Source organism: Larus michahellis, chromosome 14 (assembly GCF_964199755.1).
Source record: "Larus michahellis chromosome 14, bLarMic1.1, whole genome shotgun sequence".
NCBI lineage: Eukaryota > Metazoa > Chordata > Aves > Charadriiformes > Laridae > Larus > Larus michahellis.
The window spans coordinates 8,690,802-8,702,747 of record NC_133909.1 but is presented as its reverse complement, the minus strand read 5'-3'; the positions used below and the strand labels follow the sequence as shown (position 1 = coordinate 8,702,747).

The following is an 11,946-nucleotide window of genomic DNA, read 5'->3' as shown; positions in this document are numbered from 1 at the left end:
AGCAGCCATCATTTCAACAGGAGGCAAAAAGATTGCATCCAACTCTCATTTACCCTCCCTCAAGTGAAGCGAACTTCTTCATCATTTAAATGTTTATAATTGAACCCAGATACAGGAAACAGGTTGAATTGCCTGGGAAATTACCTAAGTGTCAAATTAAGTAGCCTCCTCATTGTCGTGCGTATTTATCAGGATGTTAATGGTTCATTTGAAGACAACAGTGGGAGCCGGCTTCACTTCACTGGCTGATTCCTGTGGCCTTTCTTTCCTGATTCCTTACTTTCACCACTGAAATCAGCACATGCCATTTCAATACCTTTCTTATTAATCAAAGGTCATACCTATGCACTCAGAAAGACAGCAGCAGAAGGTATTTCTGAAATCCCTAGGAACTTTCATAATTTTTTCTTTGTTTCACTTCTTCCTGCTGAGTCCTTCGAAGTGGTGAATCTAGACATGTATGGAAGTGTCAAAGCATGGTTCAGCACATCTTCAACCTGGTCCATGTGGACAATAATTCAACATTAGAATGTGTTTGTTTCTCCTGACTTTTTTTTCTACCCTTCACATTGAAAACTTTTAAGGCAAAAGGGGACAAAAAAAATCAAAAGAAAAATCCTCCCTTTTGGCTTGAATCCCTCTGAACTTTTGTGAAGCACATAGTAGAAGCAGTGGCCCACCTGAGAAAACAATAGATCAAATTCATCCATTTTCTTGATGAATGGCCAATAACTAGAAAGTCAAACCCAGAGACTGCGCCAGCATTAAATCAGACCTGAAGGACATTACAGGACTTGGGTCACACCATAAATCAGGAAAAATCATTCTTTGCTCCACTTAGATTTGTATTTACATAGGAGCCAAGTTTTATAAGAGAGCTGACCTTGTCTTCTGTCAAGATAAAATGTCTGCCCTTCCATCAATAGATCCAGAAGTTCAAAGCAGGGATTGATCTTCTGTAGTTTTGGGTATTATGCCAATCTGGCTGGAACAAGGGTAAAAAGTTATTTCTGCTATTTCTTCTTAAAACAAACATTCTTAAATCATATGAAGAAATTTCCAATGATTAATAGCAGTCAATTTTCCATCTCATAATTGAACTAGTGAATAAGGCAAAGTAAACTTTGCTTAGGATCAATCAGTTGGGTGGGTACAGCGTATGAAAAAGTTGAGCTTGTCTTTATTTTGGATAAGTGGTCCCGGTATTTGAAGTTCTCTTTCAGATAAAGCCTTCTTACTTAACAGGATCAAATCAAAAGCCTGTTGTATTTCTGATCCTTTAAAGGAGTAGGTGATCTAGTGGAATGCTTCCAAAACTTTTAACTGTTTACAAACATTTAATTCAAGGTATATTGACCGCATCTTCAAACCTCCTAACGCAACTACAACCAAATTAAGTGGTTTTTCAAATTTACAAGTACGAGATCTCACACAAGTATTTTATACCACCTACCTTCAGAGAATTCCTGGAAGCTCCAAGCCAGACAACCCCTCATATGAAACAGATGGATTATGTAGTAGAAAGACTTCACAGTAGTGAACATCTTTCGATGTGTCAGATTAAGGGCATTCCTACTAAGAGGATTTGCTAGATGAATTAATTTTGAGCAATCATCTCTGGACTGCTGTAATGCTTGGGCTTAAGAAAAGATTTTTATATTTTTTTTTAAATGCTTTGTTCTTTTCATAGGAATTATTTAACCAGTAGTCATTCCCAGCTATGTTGAGATCCAGTCAAACTGACTAAAAATTAATGTGGCTTTCTCATTTTATATAATATTAGTCTAAAAACTCAAAAAGGATCAGCACATATAGTTCATCTGCAGGTGCCTTGTGGTACATAATTTTGGACTTGCATTACCCTGTTACCCGTTTTTCAGAAAAGAAGAAATCAAGTTTTCTTTCTGTCACGAAAACACCAGCCTGCCTCATTTTTCTCAACTGTTATTTAGAAACACCAAAAGGGCTAAATGACAAACGTTACAAGTCCCCGACCCACCAGACTTTGGCAGCAGTTTCATAATATTTTTCTCCTGAATCGCACCTTCTGGCATAAGGTGAATACATTCCAACATTTGTTCCACTACCCTGATCCTGCTGCACCAGCTGCCAAGCCTGCCTTGTACTCTTCATGTCTATTGCACATCTGTATATGTCAATATAAAGAAGTAGCTCACCGAGAGAAAGGTAGTTTTAGAAATATTTCCCACCCCCCTCAAGATTTCCTAAAATACCATTACTTATACTCAACCAAAGAAGCACCTAACAAGATAGGCTGGAATCTCCATGAAGGTGTATCAGTGTGCAGCTTTGTAGAGGCACTTGGGAAATTTTCATGTCAAAAATCTCCTGACCTACGTCCTTCCCCAGAAGTTCAAGGTCCTGCTCTAATACCCCAACCAATAGAAATCCTCAATTTTCTTTGCAATAGCAAAAGCTTTGCTCGAACCATCAAGTAGTTACAGCAGTCTCTTTCACCCTTTCTTTTAGGCAGCCTGTATAAGGAACAGTTATAAGTAAAATTACCATTTCCCATTACCAAAAATCTCTCAGTTATTTCCATTCTACCCTCAATATCCAAAGAACTTCACAGATGGGAATCAGAAGCAGTGCAGGCATGCTTCAAGGTGAGCCAGAAGCCAGATTTATTCCCCAAGACATGCAAAGATCCTTTTATAGCCTTTCCATGAATGGAATCGTCAAGCAATCATGAATCCATCACCCAGTAGCAGTTCGCTGATCTAATAACCTCTGTGACACAGCACATCTCTAAGGTGTCTTTACACTAGCTGACTTAGGTACTGCTAGCAATCCACCTGCACCAACTCCAGGTTTTACAGGAATTAACCTCCTGAGTGTTTACAGATTTCCCCAGGTAGTTTTGGAAGAATCCAGAAGTCTCTGTGGTGCTGCAGCTATTAGAAAACAGCTCATGAATCAACCGGTTGAAAGCTAGTTCATATGCATCAGCACATAAACACTGACACTGTAGTAAAGCTAAACTGAGAGCAATGACCCTGATCCAGATGAACCAGATGTGCAATTGCTGCACTCCATACCCGCAGGCCAAAATCTAAGTAAAGGTCCTGGGAGTGGTCAAACCAACACAACATTAAGTTCATAATCACACAAGAATTTTAACCATTCATACTCACTCAAGGCCAGTAAGAGACACTTGCAACGCAGCCTTCAACTTTTCAAGTACACTGAGAAGTTTCAAGTACCTCAATTACTCCTTCGCAAAAATATGCTCATACAATTTACCATAGGAAAATGACTATTCTCCTAACAACATCATAAAGCACTTTGAAACATTGTCAAATGATCCTTGTGGCTGGAACAAAAACATTGAGACAAAATCAAAAGGAACATCAGAAAGTATCCTGCAGGAGAGAAAGATAAAGTACAACTGGGAAAAGGACACTTTGACTTTGAGAATAGGGGAAAGAAAAGGAATTATCCATCTGAGACACCAGAGATTCTCCCCTGCAGAAACAGACATCTGTCAGCAAATAACAACAAATAAATCCAAATATCTTTCCTGCTCCTGTTGTCCATCCCAGGCCGAAATGATGTAGTGCTATCTCCTTAAAGGCCTATGGTATGTGAATGATAATGGCAGATGGAACTTGTAAGAAGCCAGAATTGCTTCAGACTGCTCAAATTTCTCAGCTAGACCCCACTGTCACTGGGTCACAAGGACATCCTAAGCCTCATGAAAGTCTGGGATCTGCCACCTTAAATACATCATAGACGTACCAATAGATTAGGGCTCAGTGCAAACTCCTAAACCATAACGTAATGTAGATTATAATTTAAAAGTCATTGACAACAGTACTATGGTAACCATGCTTCTGAAGACAAAATATTACCAATAAATTCAGCTATAAGGGCCAATAAAATCATAAACCAGAGCATCTTTTAAGTAGACCAGTCACCACACTAATCTCTATTGGAATTGGACTCTGTGTACCAAGGAACAGCATTCAGATACATAACTGGAAAGCAACCAGAGAAAAGGGTCAGAAAGCTGTGTGAGCTTGGATTAAGCTACAATAAGAAGGGCAATATTCAAAAGGAAATTTTAATCTAAATAGAGAAAGACAGTCTGTGTTTATGGCACATCCCCACATTTTACAAAATGCTGTGTTAGTGCTTAATAAAAAAAAGCGTGCAGTATAGAAACACACTGCTGTATGATAAGTAGGTAGAGAACACAGCCATAATATTCTAGTTTCTATTACTATTATTCTAGGAGGAATACTTTCACATGCAATTAACTATGTTTGCAATATACCAGAGACAAACAAAGGTAAATTGAAAAAATCCAATTAAATTAGAGAACCCCAAAGGACACATTCAGTGACCAATAAATAACACCTAAAGCACTACTGGAATAGGTCGATGAGCACTGCTGCTTATCAAATGTTGAAGGGAATTCCTGGAATAACAACAGAGGGGAGATATAATACTCCAATTCATTAAGGGATTGCAGATGTGACAAGCAAGGGAGTAAGGGCAGCTCCATGGCACAGGTTATTAGCTGTTTAGAGAAGCTGTGTTCAGGTCCTGCAGCCCACACTGAACAGGTTCTTGCATCTTAGTTTCTCAGCTGAATAGTAAGGATAAAATTGCACCCTTTACTCAGCCTCCTGCACTGTAGTACCAATCTCAGATGAATTCACAGCAGCTACCTCCATCACCTACTTTAATGTAAGTTCAAACAAGCATTTTTCTGCTTTTCCCTATGTTGCTTCCCATTCTAGGGAGGAAGTCTCAAAATTGCTACATGTCAGTTATGTACCTTCTTTCCATAAAACTTTCTTTTATTGCAATACTTGTAAGAAGTTTTAGAACAGTTTGATGAGAAGGCACAAGGACAATGCAGGTTTTATTCTTTCACTACTTGTAGAGTTCTTCCTGAGCATTCATTGACTGAACCCTTCAGCATGAAAGCAGGCAATGGGAAATTTGTTCTTCTCTGCCACATATTAATTCCTGACTGCAAGCTGCAGACAAGGTAGTGCTTAGCACTGAGGATTTTCAGCCTACGGGTCTTTTCAGTTTCTTTTCTGTCAACAGACCAACACTGGTTCTATCAAGAGAATTAGGTTTAGGACATTGAGTTTCCTTTAGTCAACTTAGTCTGAAAGATTTACTTTTTGAAGCTTATTAATGAAAACATTTAACTACATGTTTAACTAAAGCAAAACAGAAAATCTGACAATTGTGAAGCTATGTCAACAAAACAGCTTTAAAGTAACAGCCCCATGATTTCTATCGTGCAATGACCATCTCTGTGGTTTGACAATAGTTTTTTGTAGTGGTGGTGGGCTGTCAGATACAAATCCACCCTTATGCGAACCTTTGAGTCCAATGAGATATGCCTGGAGGTGCAGAGGTACTGCAGTTATCAATTAAATGTACACATCTGCCATGGGGACAAAAAGAACAGTGTGTACCCGCAACACAAGAGTCTCTCTAGCTAAAAGAAAATCTGTATCTAGTGTCAGTAGCACATCAAACTATACATCTTCTTACGAGTATAAGTAGTATAACAGTACATCAACACAGTTGAATTTATATTTTAAAAACACCACTATGAAGCAAACTAGTAAACTAGAAGTGCCTCCACCCTGAATGTGACCTTTGTGTCAAGCCATGTATTTGCAGTAGTTTTTTTATTTTTAGTATACCATACCTGTATAAGATATTACTTACACATATAATTCAACCAAATTAAGTCAATTCCTTATGTCTCAGTCCGTGTAAAGCCTGAGATCTACTAATGAAACATACTTTCAGATGTATGTATTTTTGTTATTTTTTGGTAACCTGGTAAAGAGGCAGGCTGTATGGGCAAGCCATGTAACTGCCTGTGCAATTTGTCTCATTTTAGAAACATTCATGTAATTTAGGAATAAAGACAAGTCATAGAGCAAGGGAATATTTCAAACGACACGAATGGCAGGGGCAACGACCCTTAAGATGCTTTGGAAATTTTTTCTCTCAAATCAAAACTCACACAGCTTGTAAGAACTCTGGCCTAGTCTCTAAGGGGCTATAGTCAAAACAGTTCTCAGCATTTCTACCTATTATTGTTCTTCTATGCTGTATTTCTTCGTACTTCATGTTCAAATGTAGACATATAACTTAATTTAGAGCTATGTAAAAATGCAGGTAAAGTGAATGAGAAAATCTGGCATTCATTCTGTGGGCTTTAAATGGCATGACATCTTTGAAAGCATGACAATGTCTGCTTCTATAACAAATTTACCTAGTTTATTTTGGGATCAGAACTAGAGGTTAAAAAACCCAAACCAATATAAACAGCAATAAAGACATTCTGGTGTCTGAGAGAAAATGTACCTGTACATCATAGTCTGTCTGAAGTGCTTAATTAACATGGGGAGCAGCAGATTAATTCCTATTCACTCTGCTTAGCGTTGGGTCAGCCACACCTGCTGTTTTAAGTAGCAAGGTTATCTGTTTGTGGGTTTGAGGCATTTTAGAATATCTTCTTTTTTTTTTTTCAGCCAGCACAACAGTCTGGGTATGCTGGAATATTTCTACAACAAATACAATCACAATATGAGATTATGTTTTTCTGACCCTCTTTGTTAGCAGTGAATCATTCTTCTTAAAGAGAATGCAAATAATTTACAGAGTGAGCATTTTTAGAAGGCTGTTGTCTTTAGCAGCCAACTTCATCCTGATCAGACAAGCAATTTTAAGCTGAATTTAATGTGCCACTGAATCTTTCACTCATTAAAATACACAAAACTGCTGTACAGAAATCACATGCTGTACATTCAAACAGAAGCAGCAAAAGGAACATCTTCTTCAGTAAGAAGTCCTAGCACCAAGTCATCAGGTTGGTCTGCTTCACGACTGGAACACAGTCTTGCAAGAAAATCCTTAATATAGAGTCAGATTTTTCAGATGCACTCAACATCCAACATCTTTGTCAGTATAAAATACCACTTACTAACTGTACATTCCAGACAAAACATTCTTTGCATGAAGCAATCTAAAATTATGTCATTCACTCTGCTTGTTTCCATGTTCCTCTTTCTGTACTAGTACTTTATCTTTTGAGTTCTTTGGGACAGAACACCGTATACACACCTATATTTGTAATGTGCCTAGCTCAAGAGGCCACCTGCCCTGTTTGGTATATAGCATCTTCAAAATCACCCAGTAAAAATATGGGGTGTGAGCCACCACACACATACACTATGGCTTTCCCTAACTCATTCTGTGCAGAAATAAGACAACCAGCTACACTTACCAAACACAGCATTTTTCATCTTTCTGCAAAATACTGTTTTGGGGGTAAATATAACCGGAATTGCATGTTTTCCTGTGAGGGTTTTTTTGTTGATTGTTTTCTTTTGGGGTGGGTTTGGTTGGTGGTTTTTTTTGTTTTGTTTTTTTTTTTTGTTTTTTTTTTTGTTTTTTTTTTTTTTTTAAACTATTGCCTTCTGCTACTGGAGGCAGCTGCTTCTTAAAAACATACAGCAATAAGCCATCTATTTTGTTTCAGCTACCATGATGCCAAAATACTGTCGCCAATCCATGAAGAAAGACTGAATAACCATTTATAAGTTTAAACTAATATGAGTAGTAGAATACTCATTCAAGTCTAAAATGGGATATTCTCTGGGAGAAGGGAATATTCCAGTCAGCTTTACAATACATTCTTTTTCTCAAGGTCTTAAGCTCAGCTTTCCAAAAGAAATCTTCAGAACAATGAATTCACTATAGCTGCTCTCGGTATTCTTGCATTTACTTGGGAATCCTGCAAAGCTGTATACCATTTAAGTGTTTTAGAAACTGACAGTCATACGAACATATTGGCCTTGTGATGTCCCTTGCCTTAAGGGGTACGAGAGCTCTGTGATCCAGCATGTACGATTTTTTACAACAAGGCTAGTAAGAATTTAGTAATTTTGGAGGTAACAGCAAATCCTGAGATCCTTTAACTTACTACATTACCCTGGATAATCCTCAATTTGTACAACTATATTCACCTTAAGGGACACCCCCCGTAGTTTCAAGAGGATTCTGCAGTTACCCTAAGGAGTATGGCCATTTCTGTGAAACTGAAAAAGCCCTCCTCTACTTACAAACCCACATCCTCTTGAAGTCTTTATAAATATTTTCTTTCTCACTGTGCCACGTTTTAACCTGTTCTTGCCACTAATCCTCTGCACATTTCTGCACCACCAACACTGCATTTATCAGCAGCCAACTATTGTCCTATGCTTTCTCCTCATTTTCCTTCTCCTCTCTATCAGCATTCCTCATAAAGCATCAAGCATATTTACCATTCTCCCTTGAAATTCTTCTTTTTTTTTTTTTATTACATTTCCCTTTTAACTTCTAACCTCTTACCATACCTTTAAAGCCATCAGAATTCAGGAAGGTCACTTATGATTGAGTGCAACTCTCACAATACAGGCAACAAACCCAGCCGGGCTGCAGCTGGTCCCAGGAAAGGGCATCACTGTTCTGATACTTAAGTACAAGGAGGAAACTGGAAAGAGAACCTTTCTACCCTACTAGTTCAGAACTGTGCACCCCTACAGAGCCTGTCCTGGTAGAAGTCAGAGGAGCCAAAGGAATCTCGTTCAGTTCTGAAATGAGGTCATCCCACTCTTGCCACAACCTGAGATTTTCTGCTGTTTTGAGAACAATCAAAATCAGTGAGGAATGCAAACAGGTCTGCACTGAGACTATATTATTTCAATTTGTTTTCTTTTGTTTCTGCTAACAGCACTTCAGAGAACAGTGAAAGCCCTTTAAAGCCTATCTATTGACTTCAAAGTTTTCCTTATACCTTTGTTTTGTGGAGGTTTTTTATTTGTTTTGTCTGTTTGTTTTTAAGTTTTCAGCTTGTTTTCAGGGGCACCAGTAGCTAAAATTCCTATGAAAACTGCAGTAAGCCTGAGTAGAAAGCACTGAGTAGATATGCTTTGGGCACCACCTAAAAGAACCACAATTCTTTAGCAATAGCAGTGATATCAAACTTGCTCTGGGTTGAAGAATGTCATTTTCTTACCATGACCTTCCTCCTATCAAAACAGCCCTGAGTTACTACATAACACGAAAACATTTGCATTGCATAAAGGGATTTGCTCTGTTGTTTTTCTCTTATAATCCAAATGCTAAGAAGAAACTGAGCTCCAGGCAGGGGAAAAGGTGCCACATCAGAGCTTGGAGGTTCACATCATTTCAGGAGCAGACATGAAAAAATTAATTTAACAGCATAGAAAAAGTCAGTTTAGCAACCTTAACATGCAGGAGTGTCAGCTTCGTGGCCTTTTTTTGAGGAAAGCCTGCCCGTGGTAGACTTTGGCTAGTCACAAACCAGCTGTACTCCTCACAAACAGAGAAAATAGTCTTCCTGTCCTCTTATACTACCTTAAACACCGCTGCACATGCATCAGCACAAAGCCCTGACTAAGGCTCATCATAGCATAGGGGAAATGGTAATAAAGCGCAAAGCTATCACCACTGGATAAGAAATGATAAAAAGTTATTCTGACCAAGAACTCCCAATTTATAGTCTGGGAAACCATTTTGTTGCATGGACATCATCTTTTCTGTTCTCTCAGCCAACGTTTCCTAATTTTGCACAATTGCTTATTTAGGGACAAAAGATATAAATTAGCAAACTAGTTTCCAAGAAACCTTGTTGAGGTTCGAAAGAAGAACTACCTTCAAATTTATGCTTGGACTGCAAAGCTGACCTGCTGTTTCCTATCATCTTAATGATTGATTTGTTGCAGCTGCACCTTGGCCTTTCTTATACTGAGAGAACAGGAACCTAGCCATTCACATACGATAGAGTATTTTTGTAATGTGCCTCAACTAACAGAGTTAGTTAGAAACTCTAGACAGAGTTTCTAACTGAGTGGATATGTTTGCTGTAGTTTAAAGAAAAAGAAATTAACACCATCACACAGGAGTGTCCCAAGACACCCAGGTACAGCACAAGCATAAAGTATCACCAACTGCAGACATTAAGGAAAGTGGCAGAAACACAAGAAAGAATTCTAAGAATTCTGTTAAAGCATTTTTAAGAGATCTGATTGAATTTTCCCCATCAAAGGGGCTCTGTCTAAAGCAGATAGCTTTTACCATCGTTCTGCTCCTATAAAAGCATATCCTTCTACAGAAGCACCACAGACCTTGTTTAAAATTCTGCTATCTCTAAACTAGCAGGTATACTATTTAAAAACAGTTCACATAATTTAAAAAAAAAAAAACTAACACAGAAGGAGATGTGTCAGGACATCTAGTGAACTTAAACACGCACAACCAACCTGTTTGTTGAAGAGTGGGGGGAGACTGGGTGTGGCAATATGTTACTGTTCTTAAAATTCCTTTTGAAGGCCTGTGTTAATTCAAGTTGGCAGCAAACTATTGCTTTTAAGAAACACATTCCCTTTATAAACAAAGCCAGCTGGATTTTTTATTTTATTTGAGAACCACAGGCAGAGTGTGATTTTTCCTCTGTGAAATCTTTTCAACTGTTGTGGCTGGTCTCAGGTGTGCAGGCTTAGTATAAATGGATAATGCTAAAAGGTGCCTTCAGGCACAGCCTTTAGCTATGGGGAGTAAAACGCACTGCCTTGGAGCAGCCTCTGGCACAAGGGAAAGGGGTAGAGAGAGCAACCTGAACTTCACACTCCTGCTTGCTCCCCCAGTTCCAGTTTTTCCTTTAATTCCCTTTTTCCCCTGGGGAAAATGCATTTGCATCTGGCTTGTGAGTCGTGAATCCTCTGCTACTGAGTGGCGGAATTAGTCCAAAGACTGCATAGCCCCTGCTTCCTCTCACAAATCTTTACTCGGCATTTTGCAAGCCGACAGAGGAGGGCCCTCCCTTACGCAGATACTGTTATTCCAGTCCAGTCCAGTCTTAAGTAAGGTTCAAAGGCAATCTACTATGTCTGCTAGGAACAGGCAGGAGACCTGGGGACATAATAATATCTACTGTTGTTTAGGAATAGGTAGCTCAGGCCTATGAGCAGCTCTACAAAACCACTGAAGAAAAATAAGAGGACTTTAAAAATGCCTCCCCACCTTCCCCCGTAAGACGCTCCCTAGTTCACATCTATTCGTTACTTGATTCAATCAAAGGGATGATAAACATTTTCCTCACATAAAATACAGACGCATATTATGCTATAGCCTCTCCTTTCCCAAACTATACTCTCCACATGAATTTAACAAAACAAACCTCAAAATTTTGGTTAGGCTAGGAGGACTTATTGAGATCAGCAATTAACAAAACAAAGAGAAAGCTGTGCCTACAGAGAGCTAAACTCCATTCCCAGAAGTAATTCTCATGATCCTGCCGCACTGCTGTCCATGCAAATGAACCTGTCTGTAAGCATAAAGTTCTAAAAGTGCTTCACCCACCTCTTCCTGATGTGGTATGTGTGTTCCCCAGGTTCTGCTCAGCCTCTCACTAACCTCTTTGCCTGCCACAGGTCTCTGGGAACTCACCACCAAGAGCTCCTGCTCTGTTGCACTCCAGAATCCCATTGGGCAGCCCCACCTCATGCTCTACTTCTATACTCTGTAATCAAGGGCAGCCATTGGAACCAAGTGTTGCTCATTTCAGTGGCCAGCCTGGCCCAACCCACGGCAGTTTGGAAGGATCCTCATCGTTAGTCAAGTTCCCAACCCCCTCACAGCTTGACTTTCAGGTTGTGATGAATTATCCAACCTAGCTCTTGATTCTCCATCCTGTTACATGGCAAAGGTAATTCAGAGGCCATGTAGCATTGATCTCACTAACACAGGATCAATACCGTGCCTCTGCACTGTGCAAAATCATGCCTGATGGGTTTGGTTATGTACAGGCCAAGGGGAGTATAAAATGGATAAATTCTACTGTGGTGCAATGAAATTTGTGTTCAGGACATTACTCAT

At 39.1% G+C, this 11,946-nt stretch overlaps 1 long non-coding RNA gene across 1 annotated transcript; it reads right to left on the bottom strand.

The window, feature by feature from the left end:
* Nucleotides 1–383: 383 nt before the first annotated feature.
* LOC141751035 (uncharacterized) lies at nucleotides 384–11,541 on the bottom strand. Its single transcript, XR_012589848.1, has 3 exons — nucleotides 11,431–11,541; nucleotides 884–981; nucleotides 384–497 (listed from the first exon to the last, which is right to left on the bottom strand). It is a non-coding gene; the product is annotated as an uncharacterized LOC141751035 (long non-coding RNA).
* Nucleotides 11,542–11,946: the final 405 nt, after the last annotated feature.